This window comes from Rhinolophus ferrumequinum, chromosome 19, assembly GCF_004115265.2.
Source record: "Rhinolophus ferrumequinum isolate MPI-CBG mRhiFer1 chromosome 19, mRhiFer1_v1.p, whole genome shotgun sequence".
Classification (NCBI taxonomy): domain Eukaryota; kingdom Metazoa; phylum Chordata; class Mammalia; order Chiroptera; family Rhinolophidae; genus Rhinolophus; species Rhinolophus ferrumequinum.
In genome coordinates, this window is record NC_046302.1 from 39,428,197 (window position 1) to 39,446,816 (window position 18,620).

An 18,620-nucleotide genomic window follows, 5' to 3' on the forward strand; every position below is an offset into this window, starting at 1 on the left:
GGATACGGGGCAGGGAGGGGCAGAAGTGGGGCAGACAGATGCGATTGAAGTGGAAAGAAAGGAGCAGAGGGAAATTGATGAAATTGTGACAGAGAGAAAAGGGAGCCACGTGGAGCAGGAGAGAAAGACGGAGAGAGGATGATAAGGGTTCAGATAAACAAGGGAACAGCCAATTGCCATGGCCAGCTATATCCCAGGTTTCTACAGCGGTCCATGGGGCAGAGATGTGTTTAGAGTTCTATGGGGCTATGAGACTGTCTAGTTTAATGCCCTCATTTTGTACATTTTGAGAAAACTGAGGCCTACAGGACTGGAAGGTAAGAGACCCTTCACAGCAGAAGCCACGGCAAACTATTTTAGGCAACCGACCCAGAACTTTCATGGCATCGTGTGTGTGGCGGCTTAAATGTTCATTAACAAGCATGGTGACAATAGTGATAGCTATCTCTGCAATCCAGTCTTAAGCAGGTCTTTCCAAGTCACTGTCAAAACAAGGTTGGATAACTATCTTGGAAATTTGAGCAATACGGTCATTATGGAGAAGAAGGTGGCCCCAATCCACTGGGAAACAGAGCAGGGTTGGCTGCACCGGTGGGTGGCTGCTGGGTGGGGTAACCAGAGGGCACCTCACTAAGCCCTACCCACCCCAATGCACCTCTCTTCTACCAGCCTGATAAGACGCCAGCCAGCTTGAGGTTCCCAGCCTGGGAATTCCCACCAGAGCAGATTATGACAAGGAACGCTGCTGGCGGGAACCCCCGAAGCCATTTTCCTCCTGAACTCAAATTTTCAAGGATTTCTGGATTAGCTTGGGAGTTGTAGGTGTGAGAGCATCAGATCAACTGCTTGTCTCCTTGGAAGACCCAGCGAGCCTTCCCCGGGGGCCTCGGGGTTACTGTCCACACCACTAGCCGTGGGAGGTGTGGGAAGGGGAAGAATGGCCATAGGAACCGGGAGAGGAAGGGGGGGCTGACGCAGGGGACGCCTGTCCACAAGGAGGAAAGGAAGGGGAGGAGTGTAGAGGAAAACAGCAGGGCACAGCCGAGTGCTCATTGGCAAGGCACACCGTGGACCTCTCATAATACTAGCTCCTCGGGGGTTATTAAGTGTCCTCCTTTCCGCATCCAAAGAAAAGGACTCCATGCTCCAAGATTTCAACTGCCAAAATCTGCCATGTTTTATTGGTTTAGGAGAGGCCCCCATGGTGAAAGCCTTGGTGGGAAGCAGAACCCCAACTCCTGCTGGGAAAGAGGGAGCTTCCTATACTCCCACCCCTTGGCAGCAAGCTCATGAACACAAAACCCAGGGCCGGCCAGGGGGACACGGCGGCCAGGACTTGGAATCTTACGCGAGTGACAGCTCGCAGCAGCAGTTTGTGTCTCTTGTGTGCAACTATGAACTTCAAATGACACAAATGTTTGTGGATACCTGAATGCCAGAGCCCTGGTATTGGAGAGTCACCATGGATATCTCACTCACTCACACACACACACACCCCACTCCAAGAAAGCCCGTAGTAAAGAAACCTGCATTTCCCAAACTTGTTTCATCTTTCTGCTTTGCCTAATACCTTTCGATAGCCTGCGGAACTGGTGTGACAAGGACCCCTGCAGAGAACACTGACACGGAGCTGTGCTTTCCAAACTTTTTCAGTCATGGAATCCATAGAGAAATACCATTTTCACGGCACACGGGAGTATGAGAGCTCTTAGGAGATGGCTGGCCTGCTTAGGCGACAGGAGGACAGAGTGGGTGGGTACCTGGGGACCAAGCTACTGAGGGGAGAGATCTGGCACTGCAGAAAGAGCCCTCTGCAATGGGAGGCTGGAGGCCTGAACTCTGACGCGGGTTCTGGCTGAAAGGCGCCTCCCTGAGGTCACGCAGGTAGCTGTGGCCTCGCCTGGGTGTCTGAAGGCCCATCCTAAGCCCTTCCACCATACCACACTACCTCCTGTCCAGGACTCTTGGAGAAGTGGTCTAATCTGAGGATGACTATTTTCTGTCATCAGATGAGGAGCGCAGGGCAGGGCAGCCCGTCTTCCAATCCACCCAGCCACACCCGGAGTTAGCTCAGGGTCAGGACTTGCCAGCTTTTTCCTCTGCCCACTCCCTCTCCCTGCAACCAGTGCAGGGATCGAGCCCCAGCAGGCAGCCATGGCAGCTTCCCAAGTAAGACAGCTTTGCCTTTGGAGGCCTTCTGTCTCCAGCCATGTCTGCTCTCTCCTTCATCCACCAGCCAGGTATCATCTCCTGGCCGGCTGAACTTTTAGCTTTCTTGCCATACACCTTCTGAGGCCCCACAATCCTTGCAAGGCATCACTGGGGCCTGGCTCAGGGCCCATCGTGGCTCTGCCAGCCCTGGTTTTTGACCGAGTCTCTGGACTCCTCTGTCTGCCCACAGCCTCTTCATCCAGACTCTGGATCACATTCTCTGGCCAACTTCACACGGGTATTTCAGAGGGTCTGCACACCCCATCCATGTTGATGCTGCCAAACCCTTTGGGGGCAGGGGGGGGCGTGACATGCTACAAACAAGACCAAGCATCATAACTTGGCTTTGATTTAAAGCAAACTCTATTTCCCAAGCCGTATTGAATCTGAACAAGAGGCGGTGTGCAGAGACCGTCTCTGTGGATGACGGCATTAAGTGTGCAAATCCAAGCATCAAGGAAGCAGCCACAAAATTATAGACACCAGTGGGGCCTGGATATAAATGCCGGGAGTCAGCAACCACTGAGGCCTCCCAACTGTCCCCTCTACTTAGAGGCAGAATCCATTTACAGCTCCCGCCCCGACTCCTTCCTAAGATCCTGAAGAGAGAGTTGTAGGCTGGAGAGAGGCAGGGATCCTTCTCATGATCACAGGAAGATACCTCTCTTCGAACTGTCACTATGGTGCCATTTGGAGTAGAGGAAGGAGCAACTACTGGCCCTTAGGAGTCCTGTGTTTAGGGTTGAGGTCCATTCCCTGCCAAAAGGCATGCCTTGGAAAAGGTGGTTAGCCTTCTTGCGTCATCGCTTCCCTCTGTAAATGAAGGAGTCGGTCTCTTCATGGTTTTATGATCTACGAGTCTATGCAAAGCAAATCAGCAGTGGAAGAACCAGGTATAGGGCCCTGGAGTTGTTTGGCTTCTCTAGGTCTCCGTCCTCTTATTTGTAAAACGAGGAGTGTGATGGTTAATTTTATGGGCTAGGCCATGGTTTCTACAGATTTGGTCAAGCATCAGTCCAAGTGTAGCTGTACAGGTATTTTTCAGATGAGATGAACAATTTACATCAGTAGACTCAGTAAAGCAGGTTCCTCTCCCGAGTGTGGGCGGGCCTCACCCAATCAGTTGAAGGCCCTAAGAGCAAAAACGGAGATCCCCAGAGGAAGGGGGAATTCTGCCTTGTGACTACCTTTAGACTCGAGCTGCAACATCAACTGTTTCCCAGGTCTCCAGCCTGCTGGCCTACCTGCAGATTTTGGACTTGCAAACCCCCACAATCATGAGAAACAATTCCTTAAAATAAATCTCTTTCTCTCTCTTTATGTGTATGTGTACACACACACACACACACACACACACACACCCTGTTGGTTCTGCTTCCCTGGAGAACCATGACTAATGCAAAATATTTGGATGAAGTTAGTCAGTGGTCCTCAAGCTCGAGTATTAACCCAGGCTGTACATCAGAATCACTGAAGGAGCTGTGTCTAGACCCCAATTCCAGACCAAGTGAATCAGACTTTCTAGGATGGGGCCTGGCCATCAGTATTTTAAACTGCCCAGGGCTTCTCCAGGTGCAGCTAAGGCTGAGAACCATGGTTGAACCACTTTGGAACTGATTAAAAATGCATATTCCTCAATCTCCATTCACAACCTACCAATCAGAACCTTGGGGGTGTGGGGGAGGGGACCTGTCATCATTAGATTTCACCACGTCCCCAGGACATGGGTCAGCTGCTCTTTAAAGTTCGAGAGCTCTGGGCATGGAGTGCCTCTCAGGCCTCTTGGCTTTGCCAATCTTCCATCTGTGGTCCGAGTTCTGGGGCTGGACACCACAGTCCTCTCTCAGGGGGAAGCCAAGAACACCACAGAGGGAGAAGCCAGCAGGGCACCTTGATTTGAAAAGAGGACAAATTCTGCATCCTTCCCTCCTCCACCGAGGGCACGTGCCACCCACTAGGTAGGCCACCCATACACCTGGAGGGCACACACAGCGTCCACCCACCTGTGTATGCTCAGCCTGGCTGCAGTCATGGCACAGTTTCGTTGCTTCACTGACTGAACAAATGAACGCATTGTCTCATTCCCACTGGCTCATCCCTGTCCAGGTGTTTCTGTGGGAGGCATGCCTCTCCCCTTTCCCAATTCTTCCCTGCTACCACCTGAAAAGGCCCTTCCCTTCCTGTCGTCTCAGCTCCTAGCCCTTCTCCAGGGTCCGGCTTACACTCCCTCCTTGGAAAACTCTTCCCTGCCTCTTCTCTTTCCCACCACTGCAGCTGACTAGACTCATAGGCAGGTACAGGGAGCTACCACACAGCCTTTCTCCTGGGTCGTTCCCACACTCTGAGCAGCTAGAGGACAGGCCACCCTCCAGGGTCACCCAGGTCCAGCACACAGTAAGCCACTGTGAGAACTCACGGCACATGCTGAAAAATCCCTGCTTTGTGGTCAACAGAGGCCCAAGAAAGTGATCCCACGATGTTAACCTCTCCCACCACTGCACCCGCCATTTGGGGGGAGCCTCTGTTATCGGGAGCAAGGCTTTGAGCTGTGTGTGCATTTTCCTGGACCCCGTTCCTTCTGATTCTAGGGCTATGCTTTTAACCACTAGACTGTAAGACCTCCCCACTGCTCTGTGAGTGGAACAGGAAAAGGGTATTTATTGTTCCCAAGAAAGGCAAGAATGAAGAGCAGGACCTGAGCCATTGTGATGGATTGGAAAGAAGATCTGGTAAAAGGCTTAGGGCGTCAGGTCCGTCAGGTCGGGCCGCTGGAGGGGGAGGAGAGGGAAGTGATGTCAGGCACTCCACCAGGCCCCATGCACGTTCTCTGGCGGAGGGTCCTGGAATCACTACCCCATTTCATAGGAGAGGCAGCTGAGACCCATAGAGAGGAATTTCTTACCCAAGGCACGGGTACTCCTGTATGGCAGAGCAGGACTCAAACCCAGGTCTGCGTGACTTCCGGGGAGCACTCGAGTAAATGTCAAGCAGGCAGACAGGGACTCATTCCTTCATCCACTCAGCGAATACATGTTAAACATGTACAATATGCCTAGGAAGTGCCTGGCACTGCTAGGCACGGACAGTAATAAAAATCCACAATGAGTTTCTAGTCTAGTGAGGGAGGGATGGAATCCTTTTAGGCCCTGGCATTTTGGAAGGTAACAAGACTGGGTCTGCCTGCCTGGTTCTAGAATTATCCCCACCAGGGCTTTGCACATGGAACCCTGCTGCAGACTGGTACCTGGCGTCCAGCTGTGAAAACCACGAAGACACTCTCCTTAGATGGTGTCATCTGAGAAAAAGATCGGTGCTGCTTTCCTGGTCGAAATCCAGAGACAGCAGAAGGAAGGCTGTCCCCTGTCCCACTGGGTGGGCCGTTCAAGAGCCCCAACAAAGCTGGAAAGCACACGCCCCATCTCAGTGTAGAGGCCACAGTTTCTCCCACGCAATGCTAGCAATGCTCCCCTAGAGAAGGGAAATCCCCCACCCTGAAATAGAACCAAAAGGTCAGAGGTTCCCCTCTGAGTCATACTTTGCATTCATACACCCCAATGCTCCCTTGAAAGTCTGCTCCCGACTAGAAGCCCAGAGCTGTCAAGGGGACAGGGTCTGTGCGTGTTGGGAGAAGGGGGTGTAAACATGCCAACATGGTTGCTTCTGGACGAGACGAGTCTAGAGAGCCAGGCACCCACCCCTTTTCCTGATGCTTCTGTCAATCCTTTCCTTAGCTTCCTCTGAGCCTGGGTTCTCCCCCTTCCCAGCCTATCTCAGAGCTCAGGCCAATGTACCAAAAATTCCCATCAGATCATGCATTGAGATTTCCGGTTCAGAAAATGTGCATGTACCACATTGTGTTGTAACCACTTTTCCCCAGCAGGGTGTAACGTCCTTAAACAACCTTCCATCTTCTGCTAGAAAGGGACCACGGAATATTCCTTGTATGCCTGCAGCACGGTGGCTGGTGCACAGTCGGTTCTTAACACATGCATGATAAATGAATGAAAATGTCCCAAGAGCTGTAGATTTCAGATATTTCAAATGCACTAAAACACATTTTACACAAAAACACTCCATGTACCATTTAGCAGACCCAGAGAGCACAGCAGCCTACCCAGGAGTCCTCGTTATGAACGTAAATATCTTTAGATTCTGTGGGAAAACTCCTGATTATTTGTAACTTTGAGTAAAGAAGCATGGATGACTCAACAATAACAAAAAACCCACAAACCACTTAACTCAGAAACGGGCAAAGGACTTGAATAGACATTTCTCCAGATCAAATGACCAACCAACATGCACATGTAAAGATGCTCATTCTTTTGTTCCATATCACTAATTACTAGGGAAATGCAAACCCAAACCACAATGAGATACAGATTCTAACTCACACCCATTGGGATGGCTACTATCAAAAACAAACAAAGAAACAAACAAAAAAAAATAATGAGTGCTGGTGAGGATGCGGAGAAACTGGAACACTTACTTGTGCATTGTTGATTGGAATGCAAAATGCTGCAGCCGCTATGGAAAATAGCACAGTGGTTCCTCAAAAAATTAAACACAGAATTGTCATGTGACTCAGTAATTCCACTCCTGGGTTTATACCCCAGAGAATTGAAAGCAAGGACTCAGCAGATATTTGCACACCCATGTTCACAGCAGTATTATTCACAATAGCCAAAAGATGGGAACAATCCAAAAATCCATCAACAGATGACTGGATAAATAAAACGGTATAGCCATACAATGGAATATTATTCGGCCTTAAAAAGGAACGCAGCTCTGTTCCAGGCTACAGCATGAATGAACCTTGAAAACATTATGCTAAGTGCAATAAGCCAGTCACAAAGGACAAATATTGTGTGCTTCCACTTACAGGAGGTACCTGCAATAGTCAGATTCATGGCGACAGGAAGTAGAATGGTGGTTACCAGGGGCTGGGGGAGGAGGAATGGGAAGCGCTGTTTAGTGGGGGACAGAGTTTCATTTCATGATGATGAAAAAGTTCTGGCGATGAATAGTGGTGACGGTTGCATAGCAAATGAAGGTACTTCAGCTACTGATTATAACCTTATATGGTGAATTTTATGTTATGTATATTTTACAATGGATGAATGAGTGAATGAAAGAAGGAAGGAAGGAAGGAAGGAAGGAAGGAAGGAAGGAAGGAAGGAAGAAAGCCCCTTTGAGGCAGCTGGGGTATGAGGAAGGCATTTGATCTTTGGAATCAGATAGCCAAGATTTCTGGTCCCATCTGTGTGAGATCAGGTGACATTTTAGTTCTCTGAATTTCAAATCCCTCATCTGTAAAATGGGGTAAGAATACCCAAAACAGGGGAAAAATAGCCACCTTATAAAACAGATCCAAGGGTTGAGTGAGATGACAGATATAAAGCCTGTCGCCAGGAGCCAGGAGAAATGCACTCTCCGCTGACCTTCCCCTTCTCCCCACCCAGGGCCTGGGGCAATTGTCTCAGTTGACCAGGTGTGCCTTTGGCACCCAACTCCAGCTCACCTTTCCCAGCAATTTGCAGCCTTCCCATGTCCCACTCATTCCCCAAGGGCAGCCGCCAGCTTCCGAGGACTCAGTGACCAGATGCAGAGGGCCAGTAGGCAAAGCCTTACTAGTTAGTACAGACCCAGAGTGCTAGCGACAAGCAAACAACTGAAGACTGAAATGGGAAAGGTAGAATTTCACTCTCTGTGGGAAGTTTGTGGCAGATGTATTTTTAGGATGGGAGCAGGAGGGAGGTATTTTTAGGATGGGGTACTCTTCCCACGACTCTTCAAATCCCACTTCACTGGTAACCACCTCCTCTGTGGGGCAGGGAGGAGAGGGGGCACCCAGGAGCCTCATTTGATGGGTGAGGCAGCTGGCGTCCTCTGCAGATGAGGAAGCCACCCTATGCTTTGTCCTGGGGCTGGAACCCCAGGTGTTTGCCTCTGGCCAGTGCCCTTCCAGCCTCCCTTCCAGAGCCACGTTCCTTTTGGGAATGGAGCCTGGAGTTCCCTTCCCCCTGCCGGGCCACATCCCCACTCTCCCTTCAGGATGACCTGAAAGGGAAGTTTATAAGAGGAAAAGGAATGAAAAGGATCTTATTTAACAGCACACACTGGGCGGGGGAACTTCCTGACAGGAAACGTTGTGGAAACCGGGCCCAGTTTGGCCACGGAAAACTGGTTTGGCTCAGAACTGGCCAGAGTGGACAGGCGACCTCGGGCAGCTGTACGTCGCAATTACACTGGACTTGTCCGCATTCACTTTCTTTCTTGTCCCCTCTAAGCAAGCAGACACTATAATAATCTGTACACCACATGGGAGAAAGGTACCATTTTTTTTTTTTAATCCAGAAAAAAAAAAAACCCACCCTAATTTAGGTTGCAGAGACAGAAAGGGCCACTGGTTCAGAGGCAAATCAGCAGCAGATGTAGGCAGCTGAGTGAAGCCAGGCTGAGCAGGGCTGCTGCCATCGGCCACCAGCCTGAGTCACCAGGGGTGGGGAGGGCAGGGGATGGTTATCTTTATGCTTGGGCTGGGGTGTGGGGAGCAGGAAACAATGCGAACAGAAGAGTCCTTGGGGCTGGGGCAGGCAGTGTGGGGCAGGCAGGTACAGACAGGCTCCCAGCAAGCTGCTCTTGTGGGCCAAAGAATTCAAACAGGCTCTGAATCTGAACAGAGACAAGGCGTCCCCTCCCCTCTACTCCTCTCCCCTCCCCTCCCTTCCCCTTCCCTCCCCTCCCACCCAACAAGACCTGGCAATTCCCTTCTGCAGGGCTCATCTGGCTGTGGCTGGCCAGCTGGTCCCCACCCCTGCTTCCCCACCCACTCTTGTGAAGAGCCAGGCCGTCCTGCTGCTGGTGTAGGTGGTTCAGCCCCTGCCCGGTCCTGCTCTGCTCAGTGCCCCAGTCCTGAGTTGTATTCTCCGTTCTCCCTATGTGTTTCCTGGAGTCCCCAGGGGAGATACAAGCTCCCTAGGGGGAAGGCCCTGCCCCCAGCTCTCAGGCCCCTGGCCGGGCCTGCTGTGGTGGCCTGGTGACACTGCCCCCTAAAACATGAGCTCTTGAGAGCAGGGACCGCCCCTGTTTTGGTGGCCCTCTAGCCCATCCAACAGTGGGCCTGGCACCAAGTGAGGGCTCAGTGAGTGTCTGTCATATGCATGTATGACTACCCCTGGGCACCAAGGGGTCCTTCCCAAATAGCGTAGTTTAGAATATTCCTACACCCTGCGTGGAGAACCATGCACTGAAGCTGGCTCAGGGGCATAGTTTTTGCATAAAAAGGAGGCTTTTCATGATATCCTGGGGTCAATTAAAGGTAGAACTCGATCCGGAACACAGGGGCCCAGTTTTCCCAGCCCCCACAAACCTTCCAGTGATAGAATTGAGAGAAGAGTAAGGGCCTACGTTCAAAATGCTCTCGTATGGCCCAACACAGGAAACAGAATCAAAGCATATTTTAGCAAGAAGGTCTCAGAGCTCTGCAGCCTGAGAAAGAGAGAGGAGAAACGGCATGGCCAAGGGCACCGGGCTCCCTGAAGTGAAATGAAACTCAGCTTTCCCACTGTCCAAAGTTCCTCCCATTCGGTGAAGTTTCTGTGATGGGTCACACACGTATTAACATACCAGCACTTTTTTTTTTTTTAAATTCTCAAATATTCCTTGACTCTTTGATCCCTCTAGTTACTTAAATCACATCTTTGCCGGCATCAAAATAGGTCATCTATCAAAGTGCGCAGAGCAGAAGGAGGTAGCACAAGGTACAAGAAGAGACGAGAAAAGGGTGTTTTATAATTTTCCCAGTATACAGGCTTGTCCTGTGTGTATTTTCTCAAGCACTGCTTCTCCTACCCCACTAAGTATTATCACTAAGAAATTCACCTTGGAGTTTCATCAGTGCGCCACCATAGGTTGCATCACTAAACAGCCTCCCCAAGTAGACTTCTGGTTTCCATTTAGTCCTTTTCTCCTGACCCAAATGCCCACCTTGTTCTCCATGAGACAAGGGACATAAGAGGGGCCCTCTGGTTTTACTTGCAGCTCCTTGCATTCTTGTCTGGGGTGGGGTGGTGATGTGGAGGGCTTCCAGCCCCGGTACCCAGAGACAAGAAGGAAGCAAGAGGGAAGTGGACACATCCAGCCCAGAGGGAAAGCACATGCCTGAACCTCCAGAGACCTGTTTGGTGCCTGGAGTTCCAGGAAGCCCAAGAGTGGCCTTCTTCCTCTGCTGTGGGCTTGGCTGAGATCACTGGCTCAGTGACGACTGCACAGTCTGGGTGGGTTTACTCCACCTCCCCACTCCCAGGATGGGATCTGAGGGCTTAACCCGCAGCTTCCAGCCCTGCTTGGGGGGAGGGGGGAAGGGCAGATACATCCCCGTCTGCTTTTTCCCAGAGTCAGTTTTCTCCTCCCTGCATCTGAACAGGAGGGTGTTAGGTTAGCGCTCCGTTGATGAATCCCCCAACACCTGCAGAAATTGGAAACACGGGGTGAAATCTCTCTTGCCTACCCAGAGACCCCAGCTGTCCTCTGCAGCCTGAACGCCATCCATCTACATGCATCTAAGACAGTACCTGGCACTAGAACTAGGTGCTAAGGCAACATATGCTCCCTTGTCATCCCTCCCTTAGCTCCTTCCTCCCCAAGTCAGGTTTAGGCAAATACAACAAATGCCCACTGAGCCCCTTCTATGGGACAGATGTGCGCTGGACTAGGTGCTCCGAGAATGAAAAGCAAACATCTTCTCCTCAAGGAAGGTGGGCCTTCCCCACACGATCCCATGGAGCGTCAATGGGGACAGCAGAATGCCAGTTTCCTCTGGGAACTAGTCTTTGAGTTTTACAAAGATACTACAGAATTTCTCCTCCTACACAGGGCAAATTCCTTGAAATGCATGAATGACAAAAGCTAAAATTATGGTTCATCTTATGCAAATATTCAAGAATATTCTCCTTTGATAAAAATGAGAAATTCAAGGGGGCCAGCTCTCAACCCAAGCCAGCTAAACGGCCATACTTCTGTTGAGGCTTAGCGTGGCCTCCCCGCACACGCACACGCACATGCACCCCCACCCCCCCCACACAGATCCTGCAGCTGGCCCAGCAGCATTGAGTCTGCACTCTGCCTCCGGTTTTCTGATTCTCCATACCTCTGGAACTGTCACGACCGACAAACAAGTCTGAAATCGCCTGAGAAAGGGAGGCAGTTCTGTGGCAATTTTAAAGGCTGTGATTTTGCTTGTTCTAAGAGAGTTCTTTCTAATAACATCATCCGGGTGCTTCTTCTCCCATTTTCTTCTCTCACTCCCTATCCTCAGATCTCAGCACAACACCTGAATTTCAACAGGTGTCCACATCAGGTTCAGGTCAGCAACACGTGTTTGACTCCTACTATGTGCCAAACACTCTGTATCAGAGCTGTCCAACAGCGAAGCCACACGCCACGTGTGCCCATGAAGCACTTGAAATTCAGCTAGTCAAATGAAAACAAGCTGTGAGTGTAATATATACACCAGATTTTGAAGACTTTGTATTATACAAAATAAAATTAAATATAGCATTCATAATTTTTATATGAATTATATTTGAAATGGTAAGGTGTTGGATAGATAGAGTAAAACAAAATACATCACTAAGGTTAATGTCACCTTGTTCTTTTTCTTTTGTTAATGTACCATGAGGAAAATTTTAGAGTGACTATGTGGTTTGCAGGATATTTCTATAGGACGGTGCCAGTACTAGGGGATCCCAAGAGAAGGAAACTGGTGCTCGCCCTTCGGGCATCACATTGCTTTGGGGCCCTGGGGCATTCCAAGTCACTTAAAATTAAAACACTATTCACAAAGCATTTGTTTTACACATAATTATGCATCATCCCCTTGCATCACTTGCTTGGAGAAGATTCCAGCACACGGAGCCTTATCACAGGGCAACAAGTATGAGAATGTTTGGGGCAGGAGGCGGGATCTGATCCATCAGTTTTCTCTGCAGGTGAGACTACAGGTAAAACTCTTCCACAATGGCCTCCGGGTGCCATCAAATTGAGAGTCATATTGGAGTTTTCTCAACAGATCTATGTTCCTAGAAATCACATTGCTCATCTGCAGGGATCCAAGATGGAACGAAACTGTCACTCAGGCCCTCAGCAGGGAATTAGCAAGCTCAGAGAAATGCTGGAATCTGGCTGAGAAAGGAGACATGTGCAAACAGCTTCAGCCCCTCACCTTCCCTCTAGGAGGTTAGATTGTGGTGAGGTATCGGTGAGGGGAGTTGTATTCCATGACTAGGTATTTGGAAAGGAAGAAAACATAAAAGTAAATAGCATACTCTGGGTTCCTTCCATGTGTCAGGCATGGATTTTATGTAATCTCACTATCCTTCCCACGACCATGTTGGGTGGGTGTGGGCCCATTTTATAGATGGGAAAACTGAGACTCAGAAAGTTAAGTGATTCGCCCAGTGCCTAGTACACGTTGCTTCCAACTGCTCCCCACAGAAAGGCTCTGATGCATGAAACTGCTGGGGGAATGAGCCTGGTCTAGCAATTGGGCCACATGTCCTGGAGTCAAATTTCAGGAGTTGAGTGATCTTGGGCAAGTGACTTTCCCCCTCTCTGGACCTCAATTGTCTTAAAATGAAATTGTAGGTGGCTCCTTTCTCAGCCAGATTCCAGCATTTCTCTGAGCTTGCTAGTTCGCTGCTGAGGGCCTGAGTGACACTTTCGTTCCATCTTGGGTCCCTGCAGATGAGACAAGACCAAAGTTAAAATTGAACCCCTTTTCAACTATAACCCACGATACCATTTTTCTTCATGACCAGGATATAAATCTGTGTGTGTGTAAAACTGAAAGAAAAGTTTAATTGAACAGTTTATCAATTTAACTACACATGATGCATGTTGATATTTTCTATTTTATATATATATATATACATACACATGCACACACACATGCTTGTGTGTGTGTGTGCGTGTGTGTGTGTGTGTGTGTGTGTGTATTTAACCAGGTGGATTGTGACCCACTAGATTGCTCAAATGACCCATAATAAGGTACCACCTACAGTTTGAAAAACACTGCTCTAAATGATTGATTTCGAAGCATCGCTCCAGAACTAACATCCTAAGGGTCTGTTACTGATGCCAAATTAAAAATCTGTAAGCACCCTGGTCTCAGACCAGCTTTCTTCCCTTCTCAGTATTCTTCCATCCTCTCTGGCTCTCTTCCCCCTTCGCAGTCCACCTACCCCACCCCTGCTCTCACAGACAGGCCAAGAAAACTTAACACGTTTCTCTCCATCCAAGGGCACCCTGGAATCAGAGAAAGGGACAACAGGAGGCTGCTGTGCACAGTATTGCCTCCGACCCAGCAGCAGATCCCATTTCTGTGGGCTGTTTGCCAGGACACGGAAATCTCTCTATTAGAAAGGAATGTGTCTCTGTAATAGAATGTGTTATAATGGGGCTTTACCGCCTAATCTAGCAGTAAAATACATTTCAGAGGCCTCAAAAAGATGAAATTGAAGAAGTTCCCTGATTGTAAATGGTGCCAGTATAAGGAAGCCCCTTCGTCCCGTGCCCTCCCCCCACATTATGAGGTTATAAAAAGCTTTATTTTAACAACTTCTGCCTGAAACTTGTGTTTCCTCCTATCTTGTCCCTGGAGAAGGGAAGGCCCGCAGACGTGGCCTAATCCCATGTGGTGAATGGTGAATCGTGTTGGCCGAAGCAGACACTGCCAAGATACCTGTCTCCATACCCAAGCGTTCTGGAAGTTTCTATGGGCATAAGGCCTCCTATGCATCCAGGTTCCTTGTCAATTACCCCTGGATGAATGTCCCATTGTGCTGAAGCATGGCATTGGGAGGCAAGAAGCCCCCAGCCTGAGAGCAGCTGAGGAGGGTAGTGAAAGGTGTTGGGGGAAGGCCTGAGCCCAGCTGAGGCTCTCACCTTTCAGAGGCAAAGGAAGGGAAATGGCAGCCAGGAGCAGAGGTCGGGGGCAAACAGGGAATGAGGTCCTGCCAAATGCCTGCCGTCCCCTCCTCTCCCCACCCCATGCTGGGTGTTTTAGTGACCCTGCTGCGCTCTGTTTCACCTCACACTTCCTTTTACTTCACTTGGCATATTAAGAGCTGTTCCATCTTTGGCTTTGAGTGAACTCCTAGGAGTGGGGGCAGGTGGCTCTTGGGGTCCAGGCAAGCTTTCCCTCACTGTTCTGCATCCCTCAGGGCTGACTCCAGTGGGAGCAGCACATCTGCCTGGAGACCACATCTGGCCATGAGCCAGGGACGAGGACATTGTTCAGTCCCACTGACACTGTCCCCAGGCCCAGGTCTCACAGCTTGTGCCGACACAGATTCAGACCAGCATGGTCAAACGGTCTTGCCAATTCTCTCTCGGTTACACTGAGCTCTCCCACGTGCTTTCGGGCTCCTCAGAGCCTAGCATGACCTCACATGCGTCAGGACCTGAAAAGTCTGTAGTTTGCAGCCCTTGGCAGGGCGCAGGAAGAAACGGCGGCCGCTGCTGTGGGGTACATACCTGGGAGCCAGGAAGGGCCTTTGTCACCCTCACCCCTTCCTTGTTGTCCCCCTCAGCCTCTCTGGCTGGCTGATGCCCATAATTCCACAGTCACAACTTTCTTCCTTTGGGGCAAGCCAAACCTGGACTTTAGCCCATATTAAAATGCCCGTCCCTGGGAGTGGTGTCTTTGAAATCTTATCAGTCACTCACATCGTAGAATGAGTGAGTTCATTCAAATCAACTCAGCTGAACTCAAGGGCCTCCGCTGTGTCTGGGCCTCATGGGAGTTGAAAGCTGGGCTCAGGGGTGCTGCACCCTCACCTCCAGCCCCAGCTCCGGGGAGCTGCTCAGTGGCTGCTTTCTGATGCTTGTCAATACAGGACCCAGGACCAGTGATTGACAGAACCCAAAGGGGGCATCTTCCCATATTTGTCTTATTTCTGAATGAATTGCTTTTGCCTTCTTTCCTCTCCACTCTTTAAAGCTACCATTTACTTTTCAAAAAGCCCCAAAGCAGCGTATTTACATAAACACGTAAATACATGAATATGTGTGATCAGCACCAGCATTAACATTCTCAGCAAGGCTTTACTCTGAACACGCACCTTCCATCACATGAAACTCCGGCCACCGTGCTAAATACGGTTAGGAAGAGAGAAGTGGTTACAATAAAAGCGTATATAGTTGGTCTGCGCCTTCGTTAGGTCTCACAGTCTAATCAGGGAAGAGAACACATGACCAGAAAAATAAGCAAGTACCGCATAGCCTCCAGTTACCTTGGGCTCCACCAAGTAAATAATAGAGTCTTGAGCTGGCCCTACGGGAGCTCAAAGGAGGGACCCATTTCTCTGAGGCGGGGCTGTGAGAGAAACTGGGCCTTGAAACATGGATAGCATTTAGGGATAGGTAAGTTTTAGGCAGAGAAGAGGCTGAGCAATGGTCTAGCAAAAACAAAACAAAACAAAACCCCAAAACCTGTATAAACAAAGAAATAAATACAGAAGCTAGTATTTGGCGTTATCAGTAGTGGTTCCATTTTGGTCGGTGCGATGGATTGATAGAAACTGCGCATGTGAACTTGGCAATGGGCAGGAGGTCAAATTATGGAGCTTCTTCAATGCCAGGCTAAGGAATTTGACCTTCATTTGATCAACAATAGGGAGCCACTGAAGATATTTGGAAGCAAGAGCGATGGTTTGAAAACACACTTGACCATCCCTGGGCCAGGTTTACTAATCACAGAGGGAAGAAAAGTGCTCAAAAAGACTCAAGTCCTAAACCCGTTATTACAATTAATTAGAATCATCTGGGTTGCTGCTGATGAAGTTTTGTCGTAAAACCTAAATAGTTGTTTCCCAGCCTTTGAAGCTTAAAAAAACACACAACAAAACTCTACCTGGCTACTCCAGCCTAATGAATCAGACTCTTTGAGGGGAAGCCAGGCCTGGGTATAGTTTAAAAGCTCCCCAGGTACATCTAGTGAGCAGGCAGGGTTGAGATCCACCATCCCTGACTCTGCAAAGTAAGTGTTACTCTCTTCCCAAGGCTGTCAAGATGGTCCCGTGGTTCAGAACCAGCGCAGGCAGCAGGTTCGTGACAGGAAGTGGAGCAGTGAGGTGGACAGCCCCAGGCCCTTCCCACCTTGGCCAATGCTGGCACTCAGGAAGATTCACGTGGGTGGGACGCAGGCATGGAAAGTGACAGGAAAACACTCACGTCCAGAGACAGCATACGCTTTTTCCTACGAGCCCCCGGATTTTCTCAGGTCATAAAAGGGGAAGGCGAGGGCCCGTCACATGTACCATCTCTGCGTGTCATCTCTGTGAATGCTCAGCATAACTGAGGCCTGTCTTTTGAGCCTTTGCTCTCTTTGGTGCCCTCCCAAAGAGAAGCACGAGTATCCAGGGCTGGGACTAGGAAACTTGCTCCACAGCCCGACTTCATTAGCTGGCTCCTTGGCAACCGGCGACAGCTTTCTCTTTAGTGTTTGGCTCCCTGGCCTAATCCTGGGGTTCGAATCTCTGTCAAAGGGAGTTCTTTCCCAGGGAACCTACAAGTCATTTGCAATGACACCCACAGAGTTCTAGGTGCCACTGTGCATGGTCTTGAACAATCACTGTCTACACGTGAGCAATGCTGCATGGGCCTTATAGACAAGCAAAGCGGTTCTCTCTCAGCTATTGCTCTATGAGCATGCTCAGTGAGAGGCATCAAAAAAAGAGGTGTCGAGGGTGGAAGAGACGCAATGGGGGAAGTATGGGGAGTGGAGAGGTGTGGAGAGAGGCTGGGACTGTGAATGCTCGTTATGAATGAGGCCTGTCTTTCAAGCCTTTCTCTCTTTGGTCCCCTCCCAAAGCTGTCACTTCCAGAAAGGTTGGCCAACCAGGCCACTTGGCTGCAGGATGAGTGTTTCCTGTTCCGTAACCCAGGCCAGACAGATACACCCTTGCCTCTGTTATCTGAATCAGGCCCACGCACCTTCCCACTGCATCTTGTTGGATGACTCCAGACCACCTCACTCTTTCCTCTCTGAGCTCCCGAAGCAGGCCCTGCCCCGGGTACCCATTTTCTCTTTGTGCAGTTTCTCTCTGCCCCAGTGCTGTCCGTTAGAAATACATTACAAGCCACATACGTGACTTAATATTGTCTGGTCACCACATAAAAAAGTTTGAAAAAGTTAAATTAATTATAACAATACATTTTTAACCCAAGATGTCCAAGATAAGATTGTTTCAAGATGTATCAATCATGAGGTATGTTCATTTTTTTTGTTCTTTGCACTAAGTCTTTGACATCCGGTATTTTATGTTTACGGCGCATGCCACCTTGAAGGAGCCACACTTCAGGGGATCAGTAGCTCCGGGCAGCTCATGACTAAGGTACTGGACAGCTCTAGATTGTACACACTTGGAGGGCAGGAATCGCTTATTAAGCTCATGGACACACTGGCTGGGAGAGCTGGAGGACTCTTAGGACCACCAGGTCCAACACCTCAGCCCACGAGGGGAGTGACTCCCCCACTTTCGATCAGACTGACTAGAGGGTGTAGCCAGGCCGGAACTCTCATCTTGCAAACAAGACCTAATGAGCTTCCCATGTCGCAGACTGTGTACTCTTCTCCACGCAGGAAGACTCTGCCCCTCCCTCACTGTGGATCCGCGAGAACGGGGTCGATTGCTCAGTGCCCAGCAATACCTTAGGGGCCGCTCACTGGTCTTCGTTTATCTACTTGGACGAGTCCACTGCTTCGAGCGTTCACACTCAGGCCAGTGACTCCCTTTACCCCCAGCTCCTCCAGTCTCGGGTCAAGCCGAGGACCGATAAGGACTCAGGAAGAAGGAACGCTGGCAAACGTGCAGCGTGTGGGTGCCAATTATACAATTCTTGGCAGCAGAAGCCGTGCTGGGAATCATTAATGTTCTGATATTGCAATAACAGAGGAACCATCCAGCCAGCCAGTCTGAATGCTTGTTTCTCCATAGTGGGTCCACACCTTCAGTCACACAGCCCCGGCTGAAATTACAGAAAACGTGTTGCCTCCTTCCACTTGCTAGACTCGCTGCGTTCATCCGCACTCTCCATCCCCTTTGCTAACGCGCCAAGCGAGGACTGAGCCTCGGCCTCCATACTCTGAACACGGCAGCCTACTAGGCCTTTCTCTCTCTCTCCTGTACCCATCAGCTCAGCAGCTGTGCTCTGCCCAAACCTGTTTAGGCCAGTTGTGTTTGTTACTATTTCACAATTTAATTAAATATAAACTGATGAAACAGAAGTTCAAAAAGAAAGCAAGCTGAAGTTTTCATGTAAACTAAAACGATAGACTCAAAGGTGAGTCATTTCAAAAAATGCTGTTGAATTAGGTGTGGATGAAATAATAAAATATTGGAAAGCAA

General features: G+C 49.6%; 1 protein-coding gene across 5 annotated transcripts in view; it reads right to left on the reverse strand.

Annotated features, from left to right (window-relative positions):
• Positions 1-18,620, reverse strand: part of ZBTB7C (zinc finger and BTB domain containing 7C) — a 328,531-nt gene that overhangs the window by 34,188 nt on the left and 275,723 nt on the right. The window contains exon 1 of one of the 5 annotated variants that reach the window (XM_033087867.1): positions 7,730-7,849. The exons of the other annotated variants lie outside the window; for them this stretch is intronic. The gene's annotated coding sequence lies outside the window, so the exon portion shown is untranslated. Of the gene's footprint in view, positions 1-7,729; positions 7,850-18,620 lie in introns of those variants that run through there. 5 annotated transcript variants of the gene reach the window in all.